This window comes from Apteryx mantelli, chromosome 2, assembly GCF_036417845.1.
Source record: "Apteryx mantelli isolate bAptMan1 chromosome 2, bAptMan1.hap1, whole genome shotgun sequence".
In the NCBI taxonomy this organism is placed as follows: Eukaryota; Metazoa; Chordata; class Aves; order Apterygiformes; family Apterygidae; genus Apteryx; species Apteryx mantelli.
In genome coordinates this window covers 49,625,563-49,639,703 of record NC_089979.1, presented here as the reverse complement: position 1 = coordinate 49,639,703, position 14,141 = coordinate 49,625,563, and the positions used below count along the sequence as shown (strand labels likewise).

The 14,141-nt window shown below is 42.6% G+C and overlaps 1 long non-coding RNA gene and 1 pseudogene across 1 annotated transcript in view; both read left to right on the top strand.

Annotated features, from left to right (window-relative positions):
• The first annotated feature begins 209 nt into the window (after positions 1-209).
• Positions 210-2,267, top strand: LOC136991244 (large ribosomal subunit protein eL13 pseudogene; annotated as a pseudogene).
• A 2,463-nt stretch (positions 2,268-4,730) lies between these two features.
• The window catches only part of LOC106484967 (uncharacterized), a 40,472-nt gene continuing 31,061 nt past the window's right edge, over positions 4,731-14,141 (top strand). The window contains exons 1-2 of the long non-coding RNA XR_001292638.2: positions 4,731-4,786; positions 6,299-6,352. This is a non-coding gene — a long non-coding RNA (uncharacterized lncRNA). The remainder of the gene's footprint in view (positions 4,787-6,298; positions 6,353-14,141) is intronic.

Genomic DNA, 14,141 nt, shown 5'->3' with positions numbered 1-14,141 from the left:
GCTGGACATAGAAATGTATTTCCTTGATGTTGATGCACCATTAGAAATTCCAGGTTAACAGAATTTGGAAAAAGCAGACTTTTATTCCCTGCTTCCTACATCTCCACACTGACAATCTTCAAAGAAAAGTGTTAGGACAGACTACCTTCTCCAGCATTTTGTTGAGATATCAGGCTGTAAGGAGAACTATTGTCTTTTATTAGTTCTAAATGCAACTAGAGAAAGAAAGTAAGTGCAAACTTCCAAGTTCTTTTACTAGGTCTGATAACAAGCATCACATCAAAGAGAAAGCTAAAAACAAGTTGGATGTATTTGCTCATAGCTTCATCTAATTTTGTTAATTGATTAGATCACTTGAGAGGAAAGCACTGGCAGAGCAGTGAAAGTACTAGCAGGGAGACAGTTGACAGGTTAAGGCCTTTATGGAACAGAGAGAGAAAGAAACCACTCATGTCCATGAAACCAGGGAGTCAGATGGCAAATTGTAATGGCCCATAATATAGTATCTTCATTGAATTCCCTTTCAGTATCCAGAAGAGTTATGAACTAATGCTAGTCTCATTACTTGAAGGGATTTATACGTCTCCCTTGAGGTTTGCTACTGAGAAATCAGAGATGCTTTGTGAAAAATACTAGAACTGAAGATAGCTACCTTTATTCATTATCTGCAAAAGTTTGTGGTTTTGTATACAGATTATTCAGTTTCACCATGACAGCACTGACTGCATGGAATATCTCTTTCTCAAGAAGAGTATGTGTAAAATTAAAGCATTTTCATGCCTCTGTTTAGAGAGACATTCTACATGCATTGAAAGATTTTTCCATTTGTTGACCTGGCAAGATTTGGCTCCATTTATTAAGTATTAGTGTGTGGGAGTGTGTATGATTTTGTTGGGAATGGGTGTTGTTTGAGAGGCAGAAGTGAAGTTTCTGGAAAATGGTATTATTTCTAATGGTTTAATGCTTTTCTGCATGGTCCTGGTTTGAGACAGTTTTGCCAACTGACTGTATATAATTTGTTTCTCCTTTTGTATTGTATCTATTTAAGTGCTGGTTCATTCAAAGATGTGATCTGCTTCTTTGGAAAAGTTATGTTTAGGTTAAAATCATCTTTGACTTGGTGAGTGGAAGGAAAGTGTTCTCATCAAAGTAGATGGTGTAGATGGTCAGAGCCTATTTGGTCTACTGTGGATCACTCTGTTGTATCTTTCCAAATCCCTTCACCAATAAACACTTTTTTTCCTCCTATTTCATATTCCACCTCAAGCTTGTCATTCCTCTTGGCTAAACATATTTGGCCCTTCCCCTTGACTCACCTTTTCTCCTTTATGCGTCATTAATCTTCACACTACCTTAATCTTCACACTACACCTATGACTGCACCCTTGAGAATAATTTATCCTCCTTCCTGAACTTTCTTTACCTCTGGTCTGTGAGCTCATCCATAAGAACATGAGAAATGTCCCACTACGTAAAAAAACAGTGGTGCATCTGGCCCAGTATTTGGTCTCCAACAGAGGACTATTTTCTCTCCCAGAAGGGATATAAGAAACCATAATACCTAACTAAAATAGTATCACCTTGAAACCCCAGTTCCACAAACCCTGGCGGAGGTGAGTTGCTGTGTGGTTTAATGAGCCTGCCAGGAACATTTGCAGGACAAATGTCTGTCAAGCAAAGATTCACCACATTGCCTCACATCCCATGGTCTGGCCAGTTCCACCAATTTTGAAGTACCCCATTGTCAGGCACCATACAAAAGTTCATGCTGGCAGTAACTTATGAGAAGCTCTTAGGAGAGTATAGACTGGCTGGCCCCCCAAAAGTTTGACCAGGCTATTGGAATCTCTTTCAACCCCTGGACATGCAGCAAGTGCACAAAGTCCCTGCAATGCAATTTGCAGACACTGAGGGAGTATTGGTCCAAGCTTTATTTATGGACGGTCTTCCACCATTCTTTTGAGGAGCTCTTCTTCTGTACCTAAGAAGTGAGACTGTTCTGCTGAGGAACTCCGGGTGGCAAATCAACTATCTGGATCAGTTATGCCGTCAGATCTGTTTACAGGGAGAAAAAGGCCTACATGATCTCAGGAGATGAGAAGAACTTCAAGACATTTGCCAACCTGCATAAGGTTCTGGCAAAGGCCCCTCTCTTTAAAGTTCTTGTTAAATTAAATAAGTGGAAGCAGTTGCAGAAAAGGATGTTGAAAAAAAAAAGAGGGGAGAATGAACTGCTCCACTTAGATCTGTCAGCAAAAAAACTGTAGAAATGTTGAAAAAAATGAAAAGCAGAGGCAGTATCAGATGCTGTTCAGGGACTGTGGTCCATGAATTGGTCTAACCCCTCTTTGAACCTATTGATAGCATCTGCCTCCACAACCTCTGCGGCAACAAATTCCAAAAGGTCATTACTCACTGTATAAAGAAGTACTTTCTTTTATCTGTCTTAAGCTCACCTCCTACTAACCTTCAGTGAGTGCTCCTTAGTTCAAATATTGCAGATCTGGTCAATAACTGTTCTGCATTCATCTTATTCGCAGCTTCTGTGATTTTATAAATCTTCATTTTTTCATTCATTCTCTCCCTGTCCTATTTCTGTCATATGGCATGGAATACAAGTGTATCTTTATGATGATCAGGTAGAGCTGGGGTTGGAAATAAATTGTGTTGGCAGATAAAAAAGTACATGCCTTACTTTCACATATCGGTGTGTGATTATACTTGAAGACTGGTTCTTCAGTGATGGCTGGGTATCTATTTGTTTTTTTTGAAGTTCTTTAAGGGAAGAGATGCTTCTCCCTGTGTCTTTACAATGGCTATCATATTTAAGGCACTGAAGCGGCACAAGTAATTTTAATTCAGAGGTGTGAGTGCAAACCAAAATGCAATCTCAATACAGAAAACCATGAGGCACCTCATGTATTACAAGTTCATAGAATGACCTTCCAATGTCCTGTTACTTGCATGGGGAAGTATGAAAAAGAAAAGCTAGATACTCTAAAGTACAAAAGTATAGGGGCCAGAAACAGTTAATCACCAGGTGCTCAATATATCCCCCCAGAATGAAGTGAGCTGCTACCTCCAGCAATCTAGCATCTAACATAGCTGGTACAGGATAATGAACTACCTGGTTGTTTTCAACAGGTGTTGTCACTTTCCAGGAGTGAGGGAGAAAGGGAAAGGTGGTGCTTAGGAGCACCTGCTGAGAAAGGACAAAAAAGGTGAGCACAATTAACCATATAATGTATTGTGGTCATCACCAGCCTAATTGGCTATAGTGGCTACATCAGGAATACACTCTTACATGTGCATAAGTCTTGCAAGGTTCATTTGCAAAATGCCATGTATTTGCATTCGCTGGGAGCAGTCTGCATTTCAGTTCTCAAATCATTCTCAGACAGGTGAATGTGAAGCTCCCCAGGTGACAAAGTATTAAGAAGATTTAGAATGAAAAAAACAAAAACACTTAACCATATTAAAGTGTGGAACATCCAACAGGTTAAAGAAGGATGCAATTCTCATCATGTCTTAGGAAAAATTTACTCCTGAGATGTTCCAGTGACTAATGCAGGCCAGCAGGTAGCATGCTGGCTTGGAGCCTGGAGACCCAGGTCCTCTCCCTCAGTCCATTATTTGCTTCACCTTCGTGGGCAGGTTGTTTTGCCATTTATCCTGGGGACAGGGAGGAAGGCTGTATACACACAGATTCTGCACCTCAGCACATACAAGCTCTAAAAAGCACCTTATTAACAGACACAAAACACACTACAGCAAGCAGGAAAGAATGGGTCATTTGGAGCAAGTAGGAACTGGCAGAGAATGGGTAACTGTCTGGTTAGGTATATCTGCAGGTCTGGCATTGCTAAAATGGAGCTGTTGGCGCTTTGCTCCTTCGTGGCACAGCTTCAGATCAAGGGGGTAAAGCACTATAAAATGTTAGGTATTGCTGTAATTCTCCATATTAACAGAGTGACCTGCCATCTGCTTCTCTGCCCATGCTTTTGGGCTGTTGCTCCACGTTTAAACACCTGTTCACACAACAGGGTTGTTTGTCTGGCAGGCAGCTAGACTCTAATGTATAGCTCTTTACAAACATTTCAGTGTGTTTTCGCAGGCATTTTTAAATCTATCTCCAGACAACTCAGTTTGCCTGTTTTGGTTTGTTTCCTTTTTCCTCAAGGAAAACAAGTCTCAGATCTATCAAGACTTTAACTTAATGTTTTTTAAATGAGTGCATATATACAAATGCACACAAACATATATATGTGTATATATGCACACACACACACGCATATATACACACACTTATATATAAAGTGCAGTGACAGAGAGATGGGATGAACATCAGCTTTGTAATGAAATCCTGCTGTACCCCTAACTCTAGACAAAAGACTTGGGGGGGGCACCTAAATGTTATTTTCCCTTCCTGACAAAACTGCCTTGGGAAGTTTCTTTTTGCTGCCCTGACCCCGCTCCTGCCCTTCTGCAGCAGCCTGCTGTCTCCTTGACGGAGGCAATACAATTGTTTGCGAAATACTCTGTGTCTGATACAATCCAGGGCAAAAGGAAAACCTCTAGAAAAAGGCGTCTGGGGCTTTGTTTTTGTCCCCCCCCCCCTTTTTTTTTAATGCAGATCACTTCCCTAATCTCGTTTACATAACGATCCCACAAGCAGTTGTGCTGGCACATCTAAATGGGTGTGGGAGCCGGCACAAAGGGCTTAAGGGCGGCAGCAGCAGGGCAGGAGTGTTTTAAGCCAGTTTCACCACCAAAGAACACATACCAGGTAACGAATACTAATAGCTCTCTACAGGGGTATACAGAGAACTTCAAGCCTTCTAAACTATTTGCTGTACTTTGATTCATGTATCTCACTTGCTAAATATTCTAGGTGTGGGTGTATTTTTAAGAAATGCCTTTTTTTTTTTTCACTAAAGCATACTGACAAGAGACTATTCATTTCTTCCAAAATAGAGTGTCAGACAGAGTGAAATGCAGCTTTAAGCTAAAAGATTTTTTTATGTAGCATCTTCCTTGTCAGAGGAATAAACAACCAACATGTACTTCCAGCTGGTGCTCAATTCTTCCTTGTATCTCAGTGAACCCTTGTATATTATTATGAGTGTTATTGTTGCTGTTTAAAGTATGCAGATTGTTAGGTATTTGTTTCCCCAATGAAGCAATTCTTTCCCCTTGGATACATAATTGTGGATATTTTATTTATGGAAGGCTCAGTACTGAACATACTTACTCCACTCCAGCAAAGAATGTAAGCGTGTGCTTAACTTTAGGAATGTAATTTCTATGGCACTCTTCGGGGACACTATTTACCTGCTGGGAGTAAAGCATGGGTCTTGCTGGATTATAGCCACAGTGTTCAGAACCTCCAAAATTGAGTTCATAACTAATTGAAGCCATTGCACATACTTCAGTAGGAGTTAGCCACCTAAATACCATTGGAGAGCTGGTCTTTAGTCCTCCTTGGAATCCTACTAATCCCTTTTTTTCAGTCATGTCTTACAGCAGCCCATACACAGCTGCATGCTATTTATGCTCTCAAATATGTTCTTTTAACAGTTTTTGATTGGTTTCCTTTTAACTTTATGGTGTCTCTGTACTTTTCAATTACAGAAGCAAACGGGTGCGTCTGTCTGACATTCTTAGTCCTAGTCAGTACCAGATATATTTCTGTTATGTCATCATTTATGTGTTTTTCTCTAAAGCCCTCACTTTTGTGATTTCTATGCATACAGTAGATGTCTTGCTATTCCTGTGATATTTTTTTTCTCCGTTCTCTGATCCCATTTGCTTTCTAGTGCATCCTTTTTCAACTGTTCTGCTGAGAATTATAAACATTGTTTAAGGTTAAGTTACACTGTCAGTTCCCATAATGATATGTTTTTAGCAGCATTCTTGTTTTTCCTTAATACACATTAAGTTCTTGTTTATTTAGCTTAAACTTCAGCTTCCACCAACAGGTGGTTTTCATCAAGGAGACTATGATGAAGCCTTCTTTCCCTCCCTCCCCCCACCCGCCCCCTGCTCCCCAAAGGCAAAACATTATTTAGAACTGATCAGACCTCAGGCAGTTCAGCATTATGCTTTCAATCTGCTTCACTTTGCATTCTTTGACTGCCAGCATTCTGTCTTGGGTTTAGATTTCTCCTTCTTAGGCCCTTTCTCAACCCAAGGGTTCAAACCTGGAGAAACACTTACTGGTACTAGGTCAGACAGGCACCAAATCATGGTCAAGAGTTACCATCTAATTTAATCTCCCCTCGGCTCTTTCCCGTTACAGCTTAGGTCATTCTGCACACCTGCATCCCACTGCGGTGACAGTCCCACTGAATATGTAAGTAACTCCACCATCCACCCCCTACATACACATATGGACACTGAAACGAACAGAAGTCAGACAGATACAGGTGTCCTCACGCTCCCTTTTCTGCAATGCTCCAAGAGGAATTTGTCCTACCCAGGAATAAGGGGCTCCCTCATCCAGATATGTGGCACAAATTATGTTCCTAAAACAGTTCTTTCCTGTCTTGCTGTAACAATGCTGGGTTTTATTGTTCACAAGCTTTGCCACATCCTCCTTCACTCTTTTTCACAATCATTGATAGATATCCCTGCTTGATCATCTAGTGGGACTAGATGATTTCCAGAAGCCCCTTCCAATCTCAACCATTCTGTGATATGCAGGGCCCTTCCAGTCAAAGGGTTTTTTGGCTCACTTCACCAGTCAACCCCTCCCCAGGCTGAAGAACAAACTGCTTATTAAGCCAGTGATGTCAGCAACTTAGCAGTTTTCTAATCAATTATATAACCCTTCTTTCTCACCCCACAACTGTACAGCTGCCTTTATGGTCTTGCAAGGGACATTGTAAGGAGATGTACAGCAGGTGGGAGAGCTCACGTGTCATCTGCAAATGGAGGCTAAACAACTCCTTATCCAAGCTCAGGCACAGATAAGTATCCTAAAATTAGCAGGGCATTTGGTGGCAGCAGCTGTATGTGGCAGTGTATTGCAGCCCAGACAGGAGCAAGACCCAGAAACTGATGCCACAGCAAAAAATATGGGTATTGTGTTTTGCTGTCTGACGAGAAGCCTCCCCACTTTTTTCTTCCATCATCTTTGCAGTATTTACTTTAGATTAAGTGGGATTCTCCTTCTGCCCTCATTCCTGCTGCTTGTGTTGTCAGTTTTTCTGGAGTCTCTCTGTACTCATAGCTGGTGATTTCTACTGCTTCTTTTCTGGTTTTAACCTTTCCACTAGAGCCTTTTCCTTCAAACCGTATTCTTGTATTTTTGCCTCATAAACATGACAGTAACTTTACATGGTGACAATAAACATGAAAGTATGGTTCCTAGGGGGTTTTCTGTTCATGAGGGAGGAAAGCGTATATATTAGCATTCACCCCAAAGCAGTCATTGGAACAATTTTAAACATTTATGCCAAAGGATGTGCATGGAGGTATGTTCTGCTGCCAGCCACAGAAATGCCAAATATCTAGGGAAAACCTCCTTTTTTTTTTTTTTTTTTTTTTTTTAACAGAAGAAAACCAGCAGTCTTGTGGGAGACCAGTAAACTTCTGGCAAAGTTTCCATTTACTTCTTTCAGAAATCAAGAACTTTTCACAGTTTAGATTAATTTTAGGGCAGTTCAGGTGAATGAAAACAGAGGACCTCTTGAGATTTCCGCAGCACGAGTCCCCAAGCTCTTTCAGGCGCTGATAGCTCTGGCCTTGGGCCACCCACCAACTTTCTGCGGCAGCAGTATTACACAACGCTTCTTTGCGTGAAACATGAAAAGCAGAAAACTTTGCTAATTAAAACTGCAAATTTAGGAGTGAATTAAGTGGGAGTATCTGACATGTCTCAGGGTAGAACGGGGCTGTGACAGACACCGAGGTAAGTGCTTCGTGGCCTCCAGGATGGCTTTCAGGGGCCCGCACGCAGGAACCTACTGCTGTTTTAAATGCCCTGGGGTAGCGGAGACAGCCCCACGGGACCTACCAGCAGGGACTGCACGCAACCTGCAGGGAGATGTGCGCTGTTTCGGAGCCGCAGCCAAAGGTCAAGCGCAATTCAGCTAAAAGGGAGTTAGCCGCCTCAGTTTATGCAGCTGAATTCTACCCATAATTTCACAAGAGCTGGGAGTCTTATCTTGGCACTACAAAAAACACCTCTTTCCTCTGTGTAGCAGTGAGAACTTCTCCTAGGCCTTCTGTATCTCCTTCCTCCTGCCACTCACCTTGGCCGTTCCTCGTAGTGTCTCCTTTCATATGAACCTCCGCTAAAAATCCCTCTGCAGCGTGGAGCTGTTGGTCCCCTCCAGCCCCTTGCTCTTCTTTGCCAGTGCCGACACATCCCCCCTCTCTCTGCCCCTCGCGGGGGCTGTTTCACGTGGCATCACTCTCCCTTAACCACCCTCCTTCCTTGGAAACCTGCCTCTCCGCAAAGGGCAGAAGTCCCCAGTGTTAAGCAGCAGGGGTGACCCTGGCCCTGCGTGGAGGCATCCTGAACTGCCGCGGGCCGGTCTGGACCTTTTCCAGATGGTTTCCAAATGCATGGAAAAAAAAGGAGGGGGGAAACCCCCATCCCCCTAAAACTTTACCATCACCCGTCATGGGTGATGACTTCAGCCAGTCATAGGAGTGCAGGACAGCCCTTGCGCAAACATATTTAAAAAAGAAGCAGGCACAGGGGGCTGGAGACATGCTTTTGGGGGGGACACACCATGCCAAAGGGGGTATGGCACCCCGAGGGGCTGTGGTGCTGGCACAGCACGCACTGGGGCAGGGGCGCCCTGAGGGGCTGGGGCTGTGGGGACCCACGCCAGGGCAGGGTCACCCTGGGGGACTATGGCTGCGGGTGACCCCTATTGGAGCAGGGACGACCCTGAGGAACCATGACTGTAGGTGACTCATGTTGGAGCGGGCACACCCCAAGGGACCGTAGGTGACCCATGTTGAACCTGGAACATCCCTGAGGGATCGCAGGTGACCCACGTCAGACCTGGAACATCCCTGAGGGACTGCAGGTGACCCACATCAGAGCAGAGACACCCCTGAGGGACCCTGGGTGGCTCACATTGGAGCAGAGACACCCCTGAGGGACCATGGCTGTGGGTGACTCACGTTGGAGTGGGGACACCCTGAGGGACCGTAGGTGACCCACGTTGGACCTGGAACATCCCTGAGGGACCTCAGGTGACCCACGTCAGAGCAAGGATGCCCCTGAGGGACCATGACTGCGGGTGACCCACATTGGAGCAGAGACTCCCCTGAGGGACTGTGGGTAACTCATGTCAGAGGAGCAACATCCCTGCGGGAGATCACAGATCACAGATCCCCCATGTCAGAGCAGGGACACCCCTGAGGGACCATGGGTGACCCACATCAGACCTGGGTCACCCTGAGGGACCGCAGCCGCGGGTGACCCACGTCAGAGGAGGGACATCCCTGTAGGACTGCGGGCTGCGGGTCTCCCACACCAGAGCGGGGATGCTCAAAAGCAGTTTGGCAGCAAAACCAGCAAGTGGCAAAGGGCAGTCGCAAAGCGTTACGCAAACGTCCCCACCTCCTGCGCTGCCTGTTGCCTCTCTGTGGGAATTCGGATGGGCTGCGTGTAACCTGCGGCGAAAATAAGGTGAGACTAGGGATAGGTCTTTTACTTTGTGTATTTGTTCATGTCCTTTGTTTCTGAATACTCGAATCAGAGATTAGAGGTTTCTGTTTATTGGTGTAAATTAAGTAAAATTCCCCCACTTAAGTCTGTTTTGCTGATGAATCCGTCACAATTCATTTTGCCAGTGGAACCTCCAGTTTATAAAAGCAAACTTATATACACAAAGACAAGGGATGGATTCTTATCTTCCATGTCCTAGCTTTTCCTAGCTACTTTTAACCTATAGTAGCTATGGATTTAAGCCTCATGCACTTGTAAATTAGATGACAAATTGAGCAGTACTTGTGTTTACATTCTCCTGACAAATACAAACTACAAAATCCCCAGAGTATTCACCAGCCTTCTGAAAATTGTTATGACCTTCACTCTGATGTGGGCTAGAGTGGCCAGGGTGGGGGAGAAAATAGTTGCTGATCTGTGATTGCTTTTGAGGCAGTGAATCATAGTCATGTTATCCCTGGACATCAGTGTTGCATATCTTCCAAATCACTTAAAATTGCAATGGCCTGGTTTGATAAGAGCTTCTACCTGTCTTTTGTCTATTGGAAATAATTGAACTCCAATCATTAGACCCTTTGCAGTCTTCATTTACAGTTCCTGCAATCTTTCCTTGTTAATTAAAATCAGAAATAAGATTTATATTGCATGCCAGGATCTTCAATGTAAGAACATCATGTATGAAGCTGCATGTAATCCAGCCTGGGAATTAGGGACTGCTGCAGTGAGGTGTTCCTTTCTGGTGAAAAGCAACTTTGGTAAAGTTTGGGGCATCTTTTTAAAAGTATTCTTCTTTCTGTTTCACTTTGGGGAAGAATAACATTGAGAAAGTGCTAGGGGTGATGCTGTTTGTTAATGCTTTGGCATATATGAAGCAAAAATGTACCTCTTCCCAACTTCTGCCAGAGTACATAATGTACAGAGCTGAAATATACTTAAATTTATAAGCATAGGCATACCTTAAGGAATTGGATATGAAGATATAAATGCTTTCTGTTCCTTAGGAAAAAAATATAGGTGCAATCACAGCCTGTAGAAACTAGCAAACTTGCTTTTTGGCTGTAAAATGTATATTATTCATTTTGCCCAAGTTAACTTTATTTTTCTTTTAAAGGAGCTTTGACCCTTGAAACTGGCATTCATGAATTCAGTGTAAATCTCCGCAATATTAACCAGATGGCAAGCTGGTTGTAGAAAATGAGAAATATGACCTGTGGAATAGCCCATTTAAACAGAGGCATGAGGAGCTAGAGTTCAGCCTACTAGCGAGCATTAGACAAGGTGCTCAGACATCTTTGCACTGCCCGTCTGCAGACATCGCTCCATCCCAGTGTCGCAGCAGTTCTTGAATGGGTGTTAAAACATTTTCTATATAAATTTATTTCATTTCTTTTTTTATCTCTTTCCTGAGAAATTAGATTGCAAATTAGTGACAAGCAAATATTTACTGAGGATAGTCACTTGAATATAGAATTGAATTAGGTCTGGCCATTTTCTAACCTCTTTTGTGTTTGCCTTTTGCATGCCTCTAAGCAAGTAAGTTTTGCTAACATACGCCCTCAAGAAAATTTTTGAAATTCACAGCAGAGCTAGTGTATTTTAGGATATCTAATGTTGTTTACACAGAAAGTGGCTGACCTTCCAAAATCCTTTCACACATCCTTAGCACAAAGACCAGCCAATGATTCAGGAAATGTTTTGGCCACACCTTCTGGTAATTAGGGGTACAGATGCAGCCATATTACCAGAGAGGTAATATGTTCATTGCAAAGTTAATTTGGGCAATTAGCATCCGGAAGGATGAGCAGAAAAAGCAGCCAGGTCAAAGAGCCAGATCATGTCACTGTCTGTGATGAGCTTGTATTACTGTTTCTGGACGAAATATTGTTGGTTCTTAGGGCTGCAGAAAGTGGAGCTGCTCCATGATTCCTTCTCAGTGAATTGCTGGAGAACCTGTCTGCCTTTTTGGACAAGTTACTGGAAGATAATCAGCAATGTAGTGGTTTAGAGTTGGTTTTACAGTAAGGGCACACTAGGCGCACCAACAGTATAGTCATGGGGTGGGAAAATATGATGGACACTGATGGTTTCAATTGCCATTCTTCCTTTGAGGTAATGAAACTGTACATCTCTTAGATAAAACACATCCTGCTCCCCTAACCCTGCCCCAGCCCTCAAAAAATACCAAGATGGAGCCACTCAGAATTTTTAAGTGGATGAGTGTGGTTGTTTTTAGTGGATATATCTGTGAAACAGCACAAGTAGAAACACAAATCCGCCCCTTCTTTCAATCAGCCTTAGAAATGCAGCTCTGTGAAAAATCAACAGCTTGAAGCTGAAAGTTGACTGAAAAAGGCTTAGAGCTGTGAGCAAATACATTGCCTCCCAGGGCTTGATTCTTTCCATGTTGAGGTCTACATGATTAAAAAGGAATTACCTGAAAGATAGCTGGCTCAATCATCAATTTTTATTCCTAACACAGAACTCTGAGGGCCATGAACTCTGGGAAACAGATAAGGTCAGAAGAGTCTCTTTGTATACTACTTGAAAAGAGAAGATAAACTAGGATAGGTAAAGGAAGACAGATTTCAAATGGTAAATAAGAGTAAAAACTCTGAATGGATGAAATTATCCACCCAAACAGATAAGCCTAGAAGGAAATATAGGGAAACACTGAAGAAGCCAGAAGAAAATATTTCAGTGCACATCAGCACAAGGGGAAGAAAAGATTCCGGTGGAGAAAAGCTGAAAAGCTGAGCTCACACTATGCAGGAGAAGGGGATTAGCATAATTCATTCACCTCTGAACTTACAGAAAGTGAACATAATTAATGTACAAATCAAAATATTACAAGTTTGTTGTACCCTTATGAAGTCTCCATATTTGGCCACCATGTGTTCAGCAGCTGGAAATAAAAAATGTGTGAAGCATCTGATTGCTTAGTAACAGTCTTACAAATATCTTTCATATCAATGTTGGAACATCTTGTAGAGGGAGTAATTTCTAATGGAATTATAGATGGTCTTAAAAGTGAGGAGGGTAAGGCAGTGATAGCACAAACCAGAGCAGCTGTAATCTCTATAAAGTGTGTGGAGGCACACCAGGCAAAGAAAAATCTGTGTATGCCTCAAGAACAAATGCAAAGGTTGACATAAGATTGCTCGGTAAACTCTATTTAAAAAGAAATTGTGTGATAGCAGATTAAGGAAACAAATGCATTCTTGTGTTCAAGAAAGAGAATAAGCTTAGGCAAAAGTCCGCAACAAATCTGAGAGCTGTGAGCCGGTAAAAAAATCCTCATAGATGACAACTTTGAAGAAAAATAGTTTTGCAGGAAAGACTCACCTCAGGAGGTTGGTGTTCCCATTCCTATGCTGCTGCGCATGCTCTCTGGGACTCTGGAGGGAAAAAAGATTCACCAAAGCTTTTCTTTATAAAGTGGAGATATTTTCCTTTCCTGTCGTCCTTTGTCTTGTCTGTTTAAGAGGCAAGAACATCTTTGTATTTACTCTCAGTTGAACTTGCCAGGTATTACTGCAGTAAACAACATTCCAGAGATGTCTTAAAGAGCAAACTAGCATACCAAGAGAACCATTTTGAAAAAAAGTACAGATTCAAAAGTAGAATATGAGGCCATGAATGCCACTTACACAAAGGATGTCTTTCACGGGATGACAGGGAGGTTGAATCCACTTGGTTCCTTTCATGTCAATTTAGATACTGTTATGCTCTACCGTTTCTCAGCAGCTAAATCTTACAACCAAAGCTGCAGGGTGGGAAAGAGGGGGCGTAAAGTCAGTTGGCACACATTTAGGATCAACAGAGCAATCAAACCTTTTCACAAAAGGACCTTAAATGGGTCGGTATTGACCCTGCTTTGAGAAACCTAAATGACTTCCCAAGGTCCATTCCAACCTGGCTGATTCCATGAATCTATTATTATATGAAATACATAGACTAAAGAGGAAACAAAATTAATGACACAATTGCTGTCTGTGCATGGGCACAGTTAGGGTCTGATTTTATGATATAGCTTGAAACAAAGTAATAGCGTGTTGCTGCTGAAGGAGCAGGTCCAGCTTCCTTCCCAGTATCCCCATCATTCCTGCTCCTAGCCATTCCCTTGCACTGCTTGCTTTGAAACAACTCTGGTGCTTGTGTAAGTAAGTCACATAGCAAGTCACAGCAGCTCAGTCACATGTCAAAAAAGGACAAGATGAATCAATTTAATCTGAGATCAGATGAGCACCATTGTAAAGGAAGCAGAAGGGTGGCAGGAAACAGAAGGATGGATAAGGGAAAGGGGAGAAAGGATGGGGAAAGGAAGAATGTAAGAAGAAAAGATAGCACAACTTCCCCCTTCTGTCCGTAGTGAACTTGTATGCCAGCTTGGCCATATTGTGAAACCATATCCTAAAAACAGGGTTAGTTTAGAACTACATCTGATCTCAAA